This window comes from Molossus molossus, unplaced genomic scaffold (assembly GCF_014108415.1).
Source record: "Molossus molossus isolate mMolMol1 unplaced genomic scaffold, mMolMol1.p scaffold_m16_p_15, whole genome shotgun sequence".
In the NCBI taxonomy this organism is placed as follows: domain Eukaryota; kingdom Metazoa; phylum Chordata; class Mammalia; order Chiroptera; family Molossidae; genus Molossus; species Molossus molossus.
The window spans coordinates 24,451,183-24,469,358 of NW_023425350.1; positions in this window are offsets into that span (position 1 = coordinate 24,451,183).

The window sequence follows — 18,176 nt, forward strand, 5'->3', positions numbered from 1 at the left end:
AACATATTGCAGTGCTAAAAACTTGTGCAGAGAAGCATTTTGAAAAGATTATTCTACCAATTTAAAAGTGATTATATAACATCTGTGAACTCAGTGTACATTTCAAGAAAAATGTTGTTGGCTTTGTCTTCATGCTCAAGTCATACATTAAGCAATAAAACCCAGAGATGTCCCTCTGAGCTGTCATTCTTCATTCTTCAACGGTCCCGTTTCTCTTTCATGTAATGACTGCATGTGAATGAAGTTAGAATTTCACATAGTATAGATTTTGATGAAAAAAAAAGGTAACAGCATTCTTCTAATCTCTCTCTTTCTGTTCAAGGATTAATTTCATTTGCTGTGTTCCTTCAAACCCAGGATTCCCAAATCTTCCGTACAAATGGCAGTTATACATTAAAAAAGCAAGCTGATTTTAGATTCCTCCAGATTCATTCCAAAGATGGGCTTACCTTGGACAATTTTGTGAACACCCGCACAGTTATTTCCATGGGGGCGATTTTCTGATAGAGCAGTAACTTGGTAGAATCTCAGGGTTTATAGACCACTGCTGCCCCCTACATCATTCAAACAACAACAAAGCAGGTTATTCTGCAGGTAATTGGAAATATTCCTTGTTAGCTTTTGGGGTTGCCGCATGTTAAACAGAAGCATAGTTTTGGCCCCCTTTTTGTTGAAAGAATGACTGAATGGACAGCAAGTGGATTAGAAACTTTCTTCTATAGTGTAGCTATAGAGAAGCTTACCTAGTAGATCTGCTGAAAATACATTTGTAAAGAACGGGTACTGGTATTTTGTCACATACAGCACATTGCTGTGGCTCAGATGTCCTCACTCACTGTTCCTGCTGCCCTCACCTTAACCCAGACCCTTATGACCTTGTATCAAAGCTACTATAGCAACTTCCTAGCTGGTTTCCTGCCTCCCGCCTCTTGTATCTTCCAGTCCACAGTGGGCCTCGCTGGCTGAAATGTCAGCTTCCTTCCTAAAGTGCCGTGTTCACCCTGTTAATTCCTTGGCAAAGATCTGCAGTGGTTCCCCACTCTTGACCTCAACCAGCTGAAGCACCGTATTCTCTTCATCGCCGTGAGTGCGCTTTCTCCGCGTTGGCCCAGCTGAGTACGGCCCGTGCTTCTCCATCCGTGCCTGCCCATCTTTTGTTTTCTTTTTTTTGGTGTCTGTGTGGGGGGGGGGGGGGGGGGGGGGGGTGGGGGGGGTGGGGGTGTGGAGGGGGAGGGAGATCACATTTTTACCCACCAAGCAATTTGATAATATGTACTGGGTCCTAAAATTTTCCCACTCTTGAGGAAATAGTTCTTCATAAAAGAAAAATTAAATGTACAAAGATGGCCATTGCAGTTATTTATATAACTAAGAGCTATGACCTACATGTTCAGCAAAGGAGAATTACGTGCGGCACATTTATAAAACATGGATAATAAAAATGGTGTGTACTAACTTGCTAACATAAGAAAATACTCACATTCCAATAAGAGAGGAAAAAATACCAAACTCTGTATACAGTATAAACTCAAATATTTTTAAAAAATAGACCCCATCTCCAAAGTCCATATTCTAAAACTGTCGAGAGGTCATCTATGAGTGATGGGATTATGGGTTACTTTTATTTATTTCTTTTTTACACTTTTTAGTGTTGTTGATAATTTAATCAGAAAAACTTTATTGCCCTGGCCGGTTTGGCTCAGCGGTTAGAGCGCCCGCCTGCGGTCCGGAGAGACCCGGGTTCGGTTCCCGCTAAGGGCATGTACCTTGGTTGCAGTTTGTCCCCGGCCCTGGTTGGTCGTGAGGGTGGCAGCCACTCGATGTGTCCCTTTCACGTCGATGTTTCCCTCTCTCTCTCTCCCTCCCACTCTGTCTGTACAAAGAATGGAAAAATGTCCTCGGGTGAGGATAAAAAACAAAACAAAACAAAACAAAAAAAAACTTTATTATTTTTTCTTTTTATACATTGAATGCCCTTTCTGATAATGAGGGTAATTCGTACCCATTGTTAAAATTTCATGCCCTGGCCAGTTTGGCCAGTAGAGTGTCGGCCCACGGACCAGAGAGTCCCGGGTTCGGTTCCTGCTAAGGGAACGTACCTCGGTTGTAGTTTGTACCCGGCCCTGGTTGGGGTTGTGTGGGTGGCAGCCACTCGATGTGTCTCTCTCACATCGATGTTTCTCTCTTTTTCCCCCTATCTCCCTCCTGCTCTATCTGAAGATAAATGCAAAAATGTCCTCAGGTGAGGATAAAAAAAAAAAAAAAAAATTTCAGACCACACAGAAATATATGCATTCTGCAAAAAGTAAAAATTACCTGTAATTTCAATTTAAAAAATCCATCTAGTGATAGTCACTGTTTTTCTCAAGATTGTCCTGGTAACAAATGACACACAGTAGCAGTGGTTTATACAGCACACATTTATTTTCCCTCACGTGACTGCTGAGGCTGGCTGTGGGTGTGCTCCAGGTTCTGGGGTGTGCGCCACTAGTCATCTCATTCTCCATCCCCGGCTCACGAGCAGCCCCGCTCAGGTACATCCTGTCCTCACAGCAGAGGCTGAACCCAAACCACACCATCACATTTAAAGCATTAGCTTGGACAGATGGCACACCTGCTCATACTCTATTGCTCAGCGAAAGTCCCATGGCCAAGCCAACATTACTGTGTCAGGGTAGTATACCCACCACCACCAGCGGTTTTGGTATATACATCCTTTCAAACTTTTCAATATTCTGAGGCATGTGCGTACACGCATTTACTTTAAAAAATGGGATGACTCATGTTGTGAAATTACTTGCCAAAATTTTTTTGATGAATATCTTTCTAAGCCCATATCTATATGCTTACTTGTTCATTTTAACTGGCTACCAATATTTCACTTTCTGGATATACCATAATTTCCTTAGTCTATCTTCCTGCTATGTACATTTAGGTGGCTTCCTTTTTATTTTGTTGCTCTTATAAGCAATACTGTTATGAACATCTTTGTACGTGTATCTTTGAACATATTATGATTCATTACTACAAGGAGAATCACTGGGGCATCCAGAATTCACATTTTCCAGACTTTGGTAAATGTCGCAAATTTCCCTCTAGAAATGCAATTTATACTCTTGTCAAATGTGACAATCTTCACTTAAAAATAAAAATGTATTTATTCTTCAAGAACAAGCTTAAATTCAACTTTGCATGACTCACTTCTTAACAACTCTGGCTAGAATGTGTTGAACTTCATGTTATATGTATAATTGTGTATGTTTTGTTATCTTGATTGTGTAATATGTTTCTGGAGGACAAGGATTATTCGTTGGATGGCCTTATTTTTCTAAAATAATCTTTTTTTTTCTGCTTTACCTTGATACTCTGGGCTCCTGTCCTCTGCCTCCCCACCCCCTACTCAGGCAAGCACTGTAATGCACATTCCCTCAGAGGAGGTGCATGAGAGAGAATTCCCAGGCATAGAGGCACCAGAGCAGAGAGCGGGACTTCTTCCCAGTTTAGGAAATAATTCCTTCGGCCTGGAGAGGGGCCTGGAGAGGGGCGCAGAGAGTGGCCCGAGGGGTTGCACCCTGCCTGCTGCAGTGCAGAGGCCCCGGACCAGAAAGCAGTCCTGGAGCCTCTCACTCTAGCAGGCATAGGCAGGGAGGGCCCTCAGACAGCCTGTGCTGCCTGCATGCTTCAAACATGCTTTAAAAAGGAATCACCATGGTTGAAAGCCTAGGATATTTACTAGACCACATTCCTGCGTAGAAACTCTTGACAGAGTGAAACATTTCCCATTCCCCTTGGATGTGGCAGAAGTGCTCCCGACTTGCACAGTCTCCTCCACGCAGGAACGTCCATCCTCCTCCACCTGGCTCTGCTCTTTTATAGGTGTTAAGCCCGGTCTAAGCGGCCTCTCAGAAACCTGTGCCCCAAGTGTGAATTAGAAGCAGCAGAGCTCCCACCGACAGCTCAGTGTCACTCGTATGGACAGCTGGTGTGATGATCAGGGACCCTCCCCCAAACTTTAGCATTTGATATAACTCTGGGGTAGAGGCGAGGGCCTGGAACTGACTGAGGTTAAGTTTCCCATCATCCCTTTGGGGTGAGGCTTAAAACAGAAATTACGTTGTTTACTAAAGGAAGCGCTCTGCCGTTTCTTACACAGCGGGGCTTGTGTATCAGGCTTCATATCCTGTTCACACTCTAAAATTTCCTTAAATGTTTAGTGAGTGCTTATTACAGGTATTTGAAATACAGCTGTGAGCACAATAAAACTCCTCTCCTTGTGGAGTCTATATCCCATCAGCAAGACAGTCCTCATCTTGACGGCAGGAGCATTTACTGCCGTGAATGGCTCCTTTCTTAGAACACGTGCCTCGTTTGGCTTCCAGAACACACACACCTGGCTTTCCTCCTCCTCAATGGCTGCTCCTCCTTGTCTTCTTTGCCGGTTCCTCCTGGTCCTTCTAACCTGTTGCTGTTGGAGAACCGAGAACTCAGCCCTGCACATATTTCTTCTCCTCTTTCATTACACTTTGGGTTATTATTCAGTCTCCTAATTTTAAATAGCATTTATACACTAATGACTCCAGCCCAGATTCCTCCATTGAAGTGAAGACTCCAGCTGTCTACTCAACCTCATCACCTGGATGCCCAATAGGCATTTCAAATGTAATGTGACCCTGGTTTTCTCTGGAAGGCTTGCTCACCCTGAGGACTTGTTCACATCAGTTAGCGGCACTCCATCTATTCAGGTGCTCAGGCCAAACAACTTGGAGTCGTTCTTGAAGACTCCCTTACAAACACCACACCCAATCTACCTGAACAATTTTTCAACTCTACCTTCAAGATGTATCCAGAAGCCAACCACTTCTCAACACTTGCCCTGCTGCCTCTTTGGGGCAAGCCATGGTTCACGTTCACCTAGATGATTGCAGTAGTCTCCTCTGCCGGTCTTTCTGCCTCTGTTCCTGTCCCTCTGCAGTCCGTTTCCCACACAGCCCTCAGCCTGCTGCTATTAGCACCTGAGTCATAGCATGTCCGAAATTCCAAAATCCTCAAGGGCTTCTCATTTCCCCAGAGTAAGAGCTGAGGGATGACCCATGCGGCCCTGTATTATCATTACTCTCTGATTTCCTTGTTGTTCATCCACTGTCACCTTCCTTCAGTCTGCTCGTAACACGGCCTTCTTGTGCTTCCCCAGGACCTTGCGTGTGTAGGCCCGTGCCCCCAAATTCCCTTCCCACAGAGATTACACCTTCTCACTGAGGCCTCCCCTGGCTACCATAGTTATCATCGGAGTGACCCACAACATTTACCGATACCTAAACATTGTGCATTTTACGCCCTTATTTTGTTAATTGCCTGACTCCTCAACTAATATGTGAGCTACCCGAGGAAGGATAGTTGCTGTTGTTCCTGATGCACCCCCAATGCCCACGCTGTATCGAGAAATATTTGATGAGTGAACAAACATATGGATGAATCTCAGGACAGTGTACCTGAGTTGATAGGTGGGTTACAGGGAAAAGGAGTGTTTATTCCATGCCCACTTATTGAGAACCTACTATGTATGAGGCAGTGTGGTCATGACGGGGGAAACGAGACAAGAGGACTGTCCCTGCTCCATCCCAGTGCCTGTGGCTCCATGGCTCTGTGGGCTCATCTGCCTGGCGGGTCAGGCTGGTTTACCTGAGCAGCTTTCCCCAGGGGCGGTGCGACAAGGTTTTCCCTTTTGAAGATCTAAGGAACTGTATCAAGTGCTTCTGGCAGCTCTTTTTAGAAATTAGATTTCATAACATTTTTCTATCTGCCTAATAGAGTGGAGGGGATCAGGAATAAGAAAGAGACCAACTTTTAACGAACCAGTTTTACTGTTAGAATATCACAATGACTTTGGTGGGTAGACTTAAGAAAATGAAGTTGGGGGATTATTATTTTTTACTTAAATGTATCCTTATGAGCTCATTTTTCTGTTTCTGAGATTATTGAGATGTGGTTGAATTATATTCTTTGCAAAGGGCAGGCCGGGGTGTATTCAAATTTGAATTTTAAAAGGAGCCTCTTACCATCACTATAGCTCTGGGTCAAATGTAGCTCTGAGTCACAGTGAAATGGTTGATTCAGAATTATTTTATGTTGAAATATGTTTTTCAAATGTGATTTTAAAGAAGCTTAAGAAAAGCCCACAGTTTGACAGGGGTAGCAGATTGCTCGTCACACAACCATGTGGGACTTCAAAATGTGAAGTCAAGGTTCTTAGTCAGATGGAGCTTGTGAACAGGGAGGCCCACAATCTTCATAAAAATGACATAGGGTTGTAAACACCCCCTGGAACACTGAGTAGGCCATGCCATAAACTGCAGGGTACTCTGTCAGACAGAGAACATCACTGTGGGAGGAGCAAGAGGGTCCTATGTACAACTTTTATGCTAAGGCAATTCTAGTGATAAGGATTTTTCATCAACATAAACAAACCAGAGAAAATGCATCTCTCTCTGCAAAGCCACTGACACTGGCCTTTCCCAGATTCTCTCCCGTGATTACATCTCAAAGATTCACTGGCATTTAATAGGAAAATACAAAACTTCAGAAGACTCAGGTAGAGTTTGGGTGGAAAAAACTAACAAAAGCTTTAATCTCAGACCATGGGAGGTGTCTCGCCTCTGTAAGTAGAAGCAGATTTGATATCATTCCTTGAATTAAAACCATCTGATGCACAAAACTCCTACTCAGTTGCCCTGCATAACTTATTTTCCAACTCCATCTTCAAACAGTTTGTCTTCCAATAAAGCATGTTATCGTTTGTTCAGAAGACTGATAACCCAAGAGTCGTGAATAATGGAAAAATGACAAAATGTGCTATACATAATCAGTTGGCAAAGGAAGGAGAAATAACAGCTGCTTGACTGTTGTAACATATATTTTTAAACTGTATTTGTAAGTCAGTTGGATGCCAAGTCACAGATTTTCTCCAACAATCTCAAGATGGCTTAAGGCCATGCAGATAGAAGTTTCTTGGTGGCTTTCTTCTAACCCTGAACCTTTGGTTTGGGGAGGATTTGGGGGTTGGGGAATGCACTTTTAGAGCCACCGTTGATCAGGGTCCCAGACTCTCCAATGTAAATGCCAACTGCAACCAGACAGTGATATTATTTACAGACATATTTTTGTCAGCTGTATAGTGTCAACCTCCATGAATGATGAATACAGGAAGGCAGTGATTTATCAGGAAAAAAAATCAATGTCATTTGTGGAAAAAAATTAAAATTAGTTTATGGGAAAATCAAAGTTGATTGCCAAATTTTGGTAAATCAAAATAAATATTTTATGCAATATGGAACTTGATCTTTATAGGGCTCTGAATGATCATCTTGCCGGATAAAGAATTTTTGGAGGAACCATACTGGTTCAGGTGACAAGCTGAAACCCCATCCCTTCCCCTTATTCACTCTGTTATTTCTTGAGGAATCTGTCTTCTTATCTATAAAATGAACACATTTATTAGATTCTATTAAAATGAGTTGATAAATATATATATGCTATTTGTTAATTTTGTTTATGGAATTGAAATATACAGAGAATAATCTAACATATACCCATGTATAACAACTAGGTTTAAAAACTAATAACATCTGCCTTATTTTCCTTTTAAAAAACAACAAAATAATAGCAATACAGTTGATTACTTCTTATTCCATCCTTTGCCTTCCTTTATAGAATTAACCACTACCCTGAAATTGGTTTATATCTTCCTCATCCATATTTTGATGTTTATTATATGTGTATGTATCCCTAAACAATATATAGTATTGTTTTGCAAATTTTACATGTTTGTAATAATAGTTATATTATAAACAAAAATAGTTTAAAATTTTTTGCAATTGCCTTTCACACAACAATTAATTTTAAGATCCAACCATATTGATACAAACATGGCTACTATCTAGTATCTCATTATATGTAATTATTCATTTCCTTAGTGACAAACTTTGAGCCTGCTTCTAAATTTTTGCTGTTCAAACAGGGTGTTAATGAACATCCTTGTACATCTCTTCTTGAGAGTATGTGAGATGGTTCTCTGGATTTTGTGTCTAGAAGTAAAATTCTGGGTCAGAGGTTATGTGCCTCTTTAGCTTTAGCTTTGCTAGATATTGCCAAATTGCTCATTAATCTTTGTACATAGAAGAATTCCAGTTTCTCCATTTTCTCCTCAATAACTAGTATTTTAGACATCCTATTTTTCTGAAGTGATATCTCACATCAACTTGCATTTCCTGTCTAGCTGCTGAGGCTTAGAAATTTTAGATATTGCAGTTTTCTGTGAATTTCTGTTCATACCCTTTATCCACTTTATTATTGCATTCTTTGTATTTTTCTTACAATTTAAGAGATATACTTACCTTTTAATTTATGTGCGACAAATAGCTTTTCCCAAGGATGTGGTTTGTGTCTTAGCTTATCTTATATCATAAAAATTTAAAATTTTAATATAATCAAATTCAATAAAAAAAAAAAATGGAAATCAGCCTTTTCCTTTATGATCTGTGCCCTTGGCATTTTCTTTTGTGAAACAATGCATTTCCCTATGTTTGCAAAAATATTCTCTCCCTATTTTTTTCTTTCAAAGTTCTAATACTCACTTTTAGGTTTTTGATCTGTCTATGACGTGAGGTTAAAATAAGTTCTACATTTTCCCCCTAATGAACAACTGTAGTTGCAGCAACATGCATTGTAGGGCTCATCCTTTTCTACCCACTTTTTTTTTTTTTTCCTTTTGGTACATGCCCCTAGCGGGAACCGAACCTAGGACCCTCTGGTCCGCAGGCTGACGCTCCAACTGCTGAGCCAAACTGGCCAGGACTCTACCCACTTTTAATAACACCTCTTATACATGTGTTTTTCACCCCTCTAAGCTTTCTTTCCTATTTCATTGGCCTATTTTCTCTTTCTTTGGACAGATAACCACATTTTCTTAAAGTCAATATAACTTTGTCTTCATACTTGCACATTTTTTTAGTTATTAAGTGGTCTGACTATTCTTGGTCCTTTTTTTTCACCATATGACATTCACCAACTTGTAAAAGTCTGCAAAACACCTGTGGCAGTTTGATAGACATTGCATTAAAATTTATATATCAGTATGGGTTGAAATGATATCTAAATTATATTGAGCCCCCATCCATTACCAATATATTTTTTCCCATTTATTTTTGATCATCCAGTGATGTATTAGTATTTTCCCAAAATGTTGAGCATCTTATTTACATATATTAGCTATTATTTAAAATTTTTGTTTTTGTTACTGTGAATGGATCCTTTTTTAAAAGGTAAAATTAGCCCTGGCTTGTTTGCTCAGTGGTTAGAGCATTGGCCTGCAGTCCAGAGAGACCGGGGTTCGGTTCCCACTAAGGGCATGTACCTCGGTTGCAGTTTGTCCCTGGCCCTGGTTGGGTTGTATGGGTGGCAGTCACTCGATGTGTCCCCTTCAGGTTGATGTTTCTCTCTCTCTCTTTCTCTTCCTCTCTCTCCCTCTTGCTCTATCTGAATAAATAAATAAATAAATAAATAAATAAATAAATAAATAAATATCCTTGAGTGAGGATAAAAAAAAAGTTAAAATTATTTCCTTGGTTGTTGCTTATAAATAAGATTATTACTATTATTTAGATATTAATTTTTGTCAAGCAACTTTGCTAACCTCACTGATGTTCCAATTATTTGTGTATTTTCTTTGTATAATTAAATTGTTGGCAAATAATTATTTTATTTTTTTATGTCTTAATTTTTTGTTTATTTTTATTATCTTGCTGCACTGTCTAGAACCACCAATATTATGATATGCAGAAAGGGTAGTAACAGACATCCTCATCTTATTTCCAATCTTAAATAAATTGCTTCCAATATTTTACAATTAAGTATGATGTTCACTATAGTAAAGCACCAGGTATGAAATTAAGGTTATTTCCTTCTATTCCTAGTTTGCTAAGAGTACTTTTTCTTTCTTTTCTTTTTTATCATAAACCGTTGTCAAAATTGATTGGATGTCTTTTGGGGGGGCATGTATTGGGCTAATTTTATGGTTTTCTTTTCTTTTTTTTTTCATCCTCACCCGAGGACATTTTTCCATTTTTTGTACAGATAGAGTGGGAGGGAGAGAGAGGAAGAGAGAGAGAGAGAGAAACATCGATGTGAAAGAGACACATCGAGTGGCTGCCACCCGCACGACCAACCAGGACCAGGGACAAACTGCAACCGAGGTACATGCCCTTAGCAGGAACCGAACCTGGGTCTCTCCGGACTGCAGGCCGATGCTCTAACCGCTGAGCCAAACCGGCCAGGGCATTTTTTTTTGGTTTTCTTGTTTAAAGGGTAAATTACATTAACGCATTACCAATAATTGCATCATCCTTGCATATCTGGGGTAAATCCTACTTGGTCATAATTTCACATGGGTGCATATACACGACTGGATTTATTTTGCTAGTATTTTATTTAGAATTTTAATATCTATATCATTAATGAAATTAGGCAGTGATGATTTTATCTATACAGTATTTAGCTAGTTTTAATATTAAAGTTATTAGCTTTATAAAACGAGCAGTGGGCCTGTTTCTCTTTTTCTGAACTCTGACTCATTTGTATAAAAGATGACTTATCTGCTACTGAAGATTTGGTAAAGGTTGCTTGTAAAACTTTTGAGGCATTTTTGTGTATGGTTAAATATATATATTTTTTTATCCTCACCAGAGGACTTTTTTTTTTTTTTGCATTTATCTTGAAATAGAGCCAGAGGGAGAGAGGGAGGAAGAGAGAGAGAGAAACATCGATGTGAGAGAGACACATCGAATGGTTGCCACCCATACAACCTGAACCAGGGCCGGGGACAAACTGCAACTGAACTTTGTCCTCATCCTAGAACCCCTGTAGATGACAAGCTGTCCCCCTACTTCCCTGGGCTGTGGGAGGCTGCCGTTCTGGAGTCCTTTTTTTTTTTTGCAGGAGACACAGATCCAGCCCCTGTCCTATCATGGAATAAAAAATGTGCCATGTGTTTCTGGGTGGACATTGGAACTCCAGTCCCAGCCAGGAAACCTCCTGGGCCACTGTGGCCCTCAGCCTATGTGCTTACCACTCCAGTGTTAAGCAACTTTATTTCTGCAGTTCCCTTCTGAGACCAACTAGATATTACAAACAGTTTTGGTTATATTTTAGAATTTCTAATTTTCTAAGAGTCAAAGGGGATGCATTGTCGAACAGACAGACTTGTTATAACCGATGTAGAATTTTACAAAGGTAAGCTAGAGATACTTTCTATCTTATACTGCAAACCATCATTCCTAAAGTAAATTATTTTTGTAAATAATTGTTTTCATGCATTAGCTTTGCTGAAAGCAGGGTACACACAATTATTTTAAGTTAAATTCACTTAGGAGAAATCTAAGTATGAATTACAATTTTGTTCTAAGTTTGTTGGAAAGCCTTGGAAAAAAAGGATGATTCCTGGCTGCAGGGAGAAAACATAATTCTATTTACTGCTGATTTATAGGAATCTTTACATTTACATCATTGCTAATTCTCTGGACCAAGATCAATCACACCCCGCTGGGTGATGTAAAGCCAAGAAGCTCAAAGGGACGTGTACAGTTTTGTATGTCTAAAATGACGGATTTGGGCATTTTGATAGATTGACAAGCTTTGTACTCATCTACTTTTTTATTGAGTTAATAGAAATGGGCTTCTTTCCCAAATGGAAGATACTAAGAATTTATTTCCTAAAGAACAATTTTATCCTCATTCTAGGCCTGATTCTCTCTGACAGAATGAAGTTTTTGTAGGCAATAGAGGTTTTTGTTGGTTGGCCAGAGTGCTTCTCTATTAAAATCATGAAATATTACCTGATACCTTCAACTTAATACAGTTCCTCTCTCCTGTTTAAAACGTTTATTACTCCTAGATTTTATTTTGCATTGTTGTAGAAACTCATTTCAAACAGCAGAGGAGCAGTCAGCAAACTCAAATTATTTCACACCAGAATTGTTTATTATTTTGTTGTAAAGGTAAGTTGACAGTTTAGGAAAAATCAGTAACTTGACTATATGAGTTGATGCTTGAAGCTGTTACCAGACTTTAAGTACCTACTGTGATCAGGAATGTACTAACAAGTTTGAAAATTCATACATTAGTGCATTTAAAAGGTAGACATCCTTTAAATAATTGGTAAAAGAAATATAAACAGGATCCTAACTAATAACTATCTAATTGTTCTTCCCAGCTTTTGACATTGATGAATACTTAGTATTAAAAAAAAAAAAAATGAGCATGGATGGGTCTTACCTTCTGTTAAAGTTTTTTGTCTCATTGAACCAAAGGACTTTAGAGGGGAGAGAAGGCTAGTCAGCCATCGTTGTGACAAGACATGCTCACATTTCCTTAAGTGGTCAGCCCTAAAGCATCATCAGATAATTAAAAAAAAAACAAAAAAAAAAAACATGAGCAATGATTTCACTCAAAAGATAATCTGACCATCAGTCATATTGAATCTTCTTGACACTTTCTATTTATTTCAACTCTAGAGTAACAACACTGAATTCACAGTGCACAGCTTTTTCTTAGCATCTTTTTATTGGTTGGTGTAGGTAATTTCTATTTTTTTTTTTTTTTTTTTTTATCCTCACCCGAGGACATTTTTCCATTTTTATTCAGGTAGAGTGAGAGGGAGAGAGAGGAACAGAGAGAGAGAATGAAACATCGACGTGAAAGGAACACATCGAGTGGCTGCCACCCGCACAACCGACCAGGGCTGGGGACAAACTGCAACCGAGGTACATGCCCTTCGCGGGAACCGAACCCGGGTCTCTCAGGACCGCAGGCCGACGCGCTAACCGCTGAGCCAAACCGGCCAGGGCGGTAATTTCTATTCTTGAAATAATATGTTCATTAGCATTAGATAGAAGCTATTTTGAGTCACTCTCTCAAAGACACCTATCACAATGGTGAAGGGGAGAATGTATGTTCAAATCCGAGCTCTGCCCTGCCTAGTGATTATCCTTGACAAAGGTGCTTTAGTGTCTCATTTTGTAAAATGCGCATAATAATAGTACCACCCTCACTGGGCAGTTGGGAGGATTAGACTATACATAGTAGCATGTGTGTCCCATATAGTGAACATTCAGTGCCAGCCACAGTACTTAGATATGCATATATTCTGCATGGAAACACACTCAAACTACTTCGCTCTTGACAACACACTAAAGATCAAAACCGTATCTATCATCCCATTGGGAAATAAAATCTGATTTTTCAGCTAAGAAAACAAGTGATATGTCCAGGTTGATGATTCTATGGGGGAAAAAAATAAGGCCTGTCTTTTCGGATATCTCAGCCTCTTTAGGAGTGAACCCCAGACAAATAAATTTGAATTTTAGCTCTAGTTGTGCTTTGCTGATTACTCATATTTCTAATCCAAAATTTAATAAAAGAAATTTGATTTTCACGTCTGGACAAGGAGAACTTAAATATCAATTTTGTTTTATTCATGCTGCCTTGTCCAATTCCTTTAATTGTCTTTGCAATGTCCTTTTGCTGCCCCCTCTCTTTCTTCTGCTGTTCAGAGCCAAGACTTTTCCAACGGGAATGATCCACTCTGGCTTTTGAAATGCTAGCTTTCCAGCTGGTTATACAGTGTGTGTAAACTGCACAAAGCCTGCACTTGTGAATTTCTGGTTTGCATTAGACCATCATGCTTTATTGTTCGGAAGGTTCTTGAAGGAGGGTTCCAACCCATGGAGCCACGCCACATCTCCAGGGTGACCTGTTCCTTTAAAATGGCTGTTCAGTTGACCTTTTTGTGTTTAGAAATCACTTGGGTAAATCTTTAGATACAGTTCATCACCATCACGTATCAAATGAGGATAATCTGAATCCCTTGAAAGCATGCATAAAATATGTAATTGCCCTTGAACATAAGCACTAGTGACTTACTGGTAAATATTTGTTTTTGCTAGACCACATCCCCCTTCCCCAGGCTGCAGTCTGTACTTCATAGATGCTGGTACACCCACATATTTTTATTGGTTCACGATGGTTCTAAGTCAGTGGCTACTTTTTTTTTTTTCTTCCTGAGTGAAAAAGTAATGAGACAGAGTAAAGGATCTTTTATTGATTCTACTGTTGACTTCCCTGACAACAGTTTCCATTTCTCTTTGGGCTGCTTTGCTGTTGTTCATTAGACCTTCTCTTAGCCCTTGGCAATGAAGGCCCTCCACATCCGACTTTTTACACTTTCCTCTCTGATCCTCCTGGCCATGTTTCTTTTTTCTCTGCAGCCAGATGTGTAAGGAGCAGCCTTCATGTCAGTTGTCCTTATTCATGACCTCATACTTTGTCTGGGCTCTCCTTCCCTCCTTCCAGCTCTGTATTATCATGTCCAGTTCCCTTCTGGCCTCTTGGTCTAAAAAATCCCTTAAACTTGATAGGTCATGTCCCCTTCCCAACTCCCTGAGCAGTTTGTCCTGTTTGGTTCCACTGACCTAGACATTCCTGAGTATAGAAATCAATCTGTGTGCACATAAAGAATAAAGAACGTTCTCATATATTGCTTTGGGTTTCCAGCGTTCCCAGTGTGATCACCGGTGCTCCCAATCCTTCTCTGGTCCATTCTAGTGGGATTGTAAAAATAAAGATGGCCTTTTATTTCTTTGGCATTTCATGTTGAAATAATACTCCACCATCCATGACCATGTATATTGTTCATTGCCTTATCTGTGTCTGATATATCTTTCTTTGTTTTCAAATGACTGTTACAGTGCTCTTTTAAAAATAGCATAAAAGCAATATGTTGTCTAGACTTCTTGCCTTCTCATTATATAAAAATCTAGAGGGGAAATGGAGAGGCTAGGAAAGCTTGTCTTGAGAAACTCAAGGATGGGCTGCAGGGATATGTGGATACCAATATGTAGACACCAAAAGGGATCAAAGGCCTTCCAGCTGCACAACATGTCCACAATTGCTTATTCATTTCTTTTTCATAGTGTTGTTTGCCTCATCAAAATAAACTATCATGAGAAAAGGCTATTGGTATTTTGTGCAGGAGGGCACCTTACTAAGTTCTTTTATTTATATTTATAGATACATCAGTTTCGTTTTTCTGAGTCTCAACTTGTAAGATCAGCATACCGAAAAGAGTTAATGAACTACTTTGACTGCAGTGTGCCTGCTTAATCTACTAATGTATAGTAATTTATGAACATTGCAATTATTCATAGCTATTTAGAATGGAGACTATCCCAAGCATGCTTAACAAATCCATTATCCGTGAAAAACTGTATGTATTTTGATGATTCCCAGGGTAATAGCATTCTCATTCCACATGTTTAAAGATGCTTTCTTGAGGCTTCAATCTGTCCCAGAATCTCTGCCTGCCAACCCCAGCAATGCCTGCTCACCACTGGGTGGAGGTTCTTTGTACCCAAAATGGCCCTTCTTAACTATGCTGTCCTTGAGATTAAGAAGAAAAGGAGAGAAAGGCAGGACATATTTACTTGTCAGGCTGGGCACAGTCCCATGAGGCACTTTGTATTAAACTTCTGGAAAAGCATTTTATATGGTGCTCCTTGTAGGAGTTGGGATAAAGTTACAGAGTGAGCAAAGGCTTCTGCTGATGTCTGTGGTTGTTTTAACCTTTGAAAGCCTGCAAATGTGCTATGATCATAAACCTCAATACCATTTTTTGGAATTCCTTCATCAGTGCATTTAATAAAAATGTGCTGAGTGCCTATGATAAGCAGGCATGGTGCTTGGTGCTAGGGGAATGGTGAGAAGTGAAACAGTCTAACCTCATGGGGCCTACATTGCAGTGGAGGAGACAGAGGTAGTACAGCAGTTACAGTTCATATACACACACGTGTTAACCACTTGCTGTGGGACATGTTAACAAGGAAAGTTCCAGAGTGCTCTAAAAATGCCCGTGTAAGGCAGGGTTAGAGAAACCTCCCTTAATGAACTGAGGTTTGAAATGAGACGTGAAGGACGTAGCATTCATCAGTTTGGCGGAGCTGTGGGTGGGTAGAGGAACAGGACATTTACGCGTCAACTTGACCAGGCTATGGCACCTCGTTGTGTGGTCCAACACTAGTCCAGATGATACCATGAAGGTATTTTTGTTTGTTTAGATGGGATTGACTTTTAAAATATGTTTTTATTAATTTTTTTTTTTTTAGAGAGATGGAAACATCAATGTGAAAGAGAAACATTGATTGGTTGCCTCCTGCACGCCCCCTACTGGGGATCAGGCCCACAACCTGGGCATATGCCCTGACCAGGAATCGGACCGGGACCTCTCAGTCCACGGAACGATGAGCAATCTACTGAGCCACACTGGCCAGGTTAGATGAAACTGACTTTTAAATCAATAGACTTTGATTTAATCAGATTATTCTCCATATTGTGGGTGGGCCTCATCTACTCAGTTGAAAGCTTTAAAAGCAAAGAGGTCTCCCAAGGAGGAAGGACTTAGAATTTTGCCTCCACACAGCAACACAGACATTCTGCCTGAGTTTATAGCCTTTGGACTCAAGACTACAACCTGGTCTCTTGCTGGAATATCCAGCCTACTTGCTTGCCCTGTGGGCTTGCCAGCCCTTACAATCGTGTGAGACCATTCCTTAAAATAAATCTCTCTCTTTCTCTTTAGAGGGGGAGGGGAGAGAGAGAGGGGTGGGGTGGATGTGGATATAGGTCTCCTACTGGTTCTGCTGCTCTGGAGAACCCTACTAAAACAGGAGAAGAAGCCTTTGGCAAAAGGAACCACATGTACAGAGGCTCTAGGAGGAAGGGAGCTGGTGTTTGAGAGAAAAAAGTAATGGACAGTGTTGCCAAAACATGGAGAGCCAGTGGCTGAAGGAGTAGCCAGGCCAGAATCTTGTGCTGTGAAACCCTTTATGAAAAGCTGGGACTTTACACATAGCTACAAATATTAATTTCTTGAGTTTGTATTTAAACGCATTCATTCTTCAAAATTTTTCATTGTTAAGTGTTTATATAATGCATTCTTATACTTCTCTTACCACCATGTAAGATTTCCATAACTCACTTTATATACATACTAAAAACTTCATCTTTTTTCCTTTTCTCATTTCTCCCTTTTCCTATCTGTACAGTATGTTGCCTCCCTAGATATTTCTTCTCTCGATCTTCAAATTACTTGTGCTCTTGAGCATTTCTGCTGGCGGAATCTTCAGGTCTAACTTCATATTTTGGTTTCACAGTTTATCCACTCTCAGTCAACTTTGCTCCCCACATCCTTCACTGTGACCTTTCGTTCAGAGACCCTGACTTTCTTTTGACAAATTATTCATCTCTCATTCTGCACTGTCTTAGGGATCCTCCAATGAACGTGCCTTGCCTTCCTTAAGCTGAGATGTGGAGTGTGGGCATTTGAACCTTGGGCCTCCCGTACCCACCCTGACCAGGACTGAACCCACAACCTAGGTATGTGCCCTGACTGGGAACCGATCCCACAACCTTTTGGTATACGGGACGATGCTCCAACCATCTGAGCCACTGGGCCAGGGCTCTGCCTCAGTTTGCATCCTTTCTGAAACCTCATTTCTCAGTGTTTTCCTTCAATGCTGTAAGCTACTCATTCGCCCCAGTACAGCCCTTCTCTCAAGTTAGCCAGAAACGGGGTCTGTGGCTTGTGGGCCAGGGAGCCTACGGCCCCAGCAGGAAAGAAGACGGGTGGAGAGTGTGGCGTGGCTGGAGAGAACGGCGTGTGTGGGAGTAGCTGGAGACGAGGCAGTTTGCAGCCAGCTTTTAGAGGGTGACAAAAAGAAGCCTCAAAGAACTTAGAAATAGAACTGTCTTCTGAGAGAACATTGTGGAATGTGCTCAGTTATCGAGAAAGTGAAGCGAGAACCGGTTGGGCCCATCAGTGAATTTGTTACTGGAGAGTTCCAGAATCTGTCCCAAGAGTCCATGGGACAGGCAAGCTCAGGGAAATGGTGAGGATTCTCTGCAGAATGTGGGAACCTGATCCTCTGTTTTGTGTCAACAGAAAATGGCTGGTAAGCTTGGATTGTAGAAAACAGAAGCCCAAAAAAGTGACGTCATGGGAGAGCTCCCTGTAAGCAGTGCAGGGACCTGCAGTGACATGGACCAGCCTGGTGGTCATAGCCAGAACCATCATC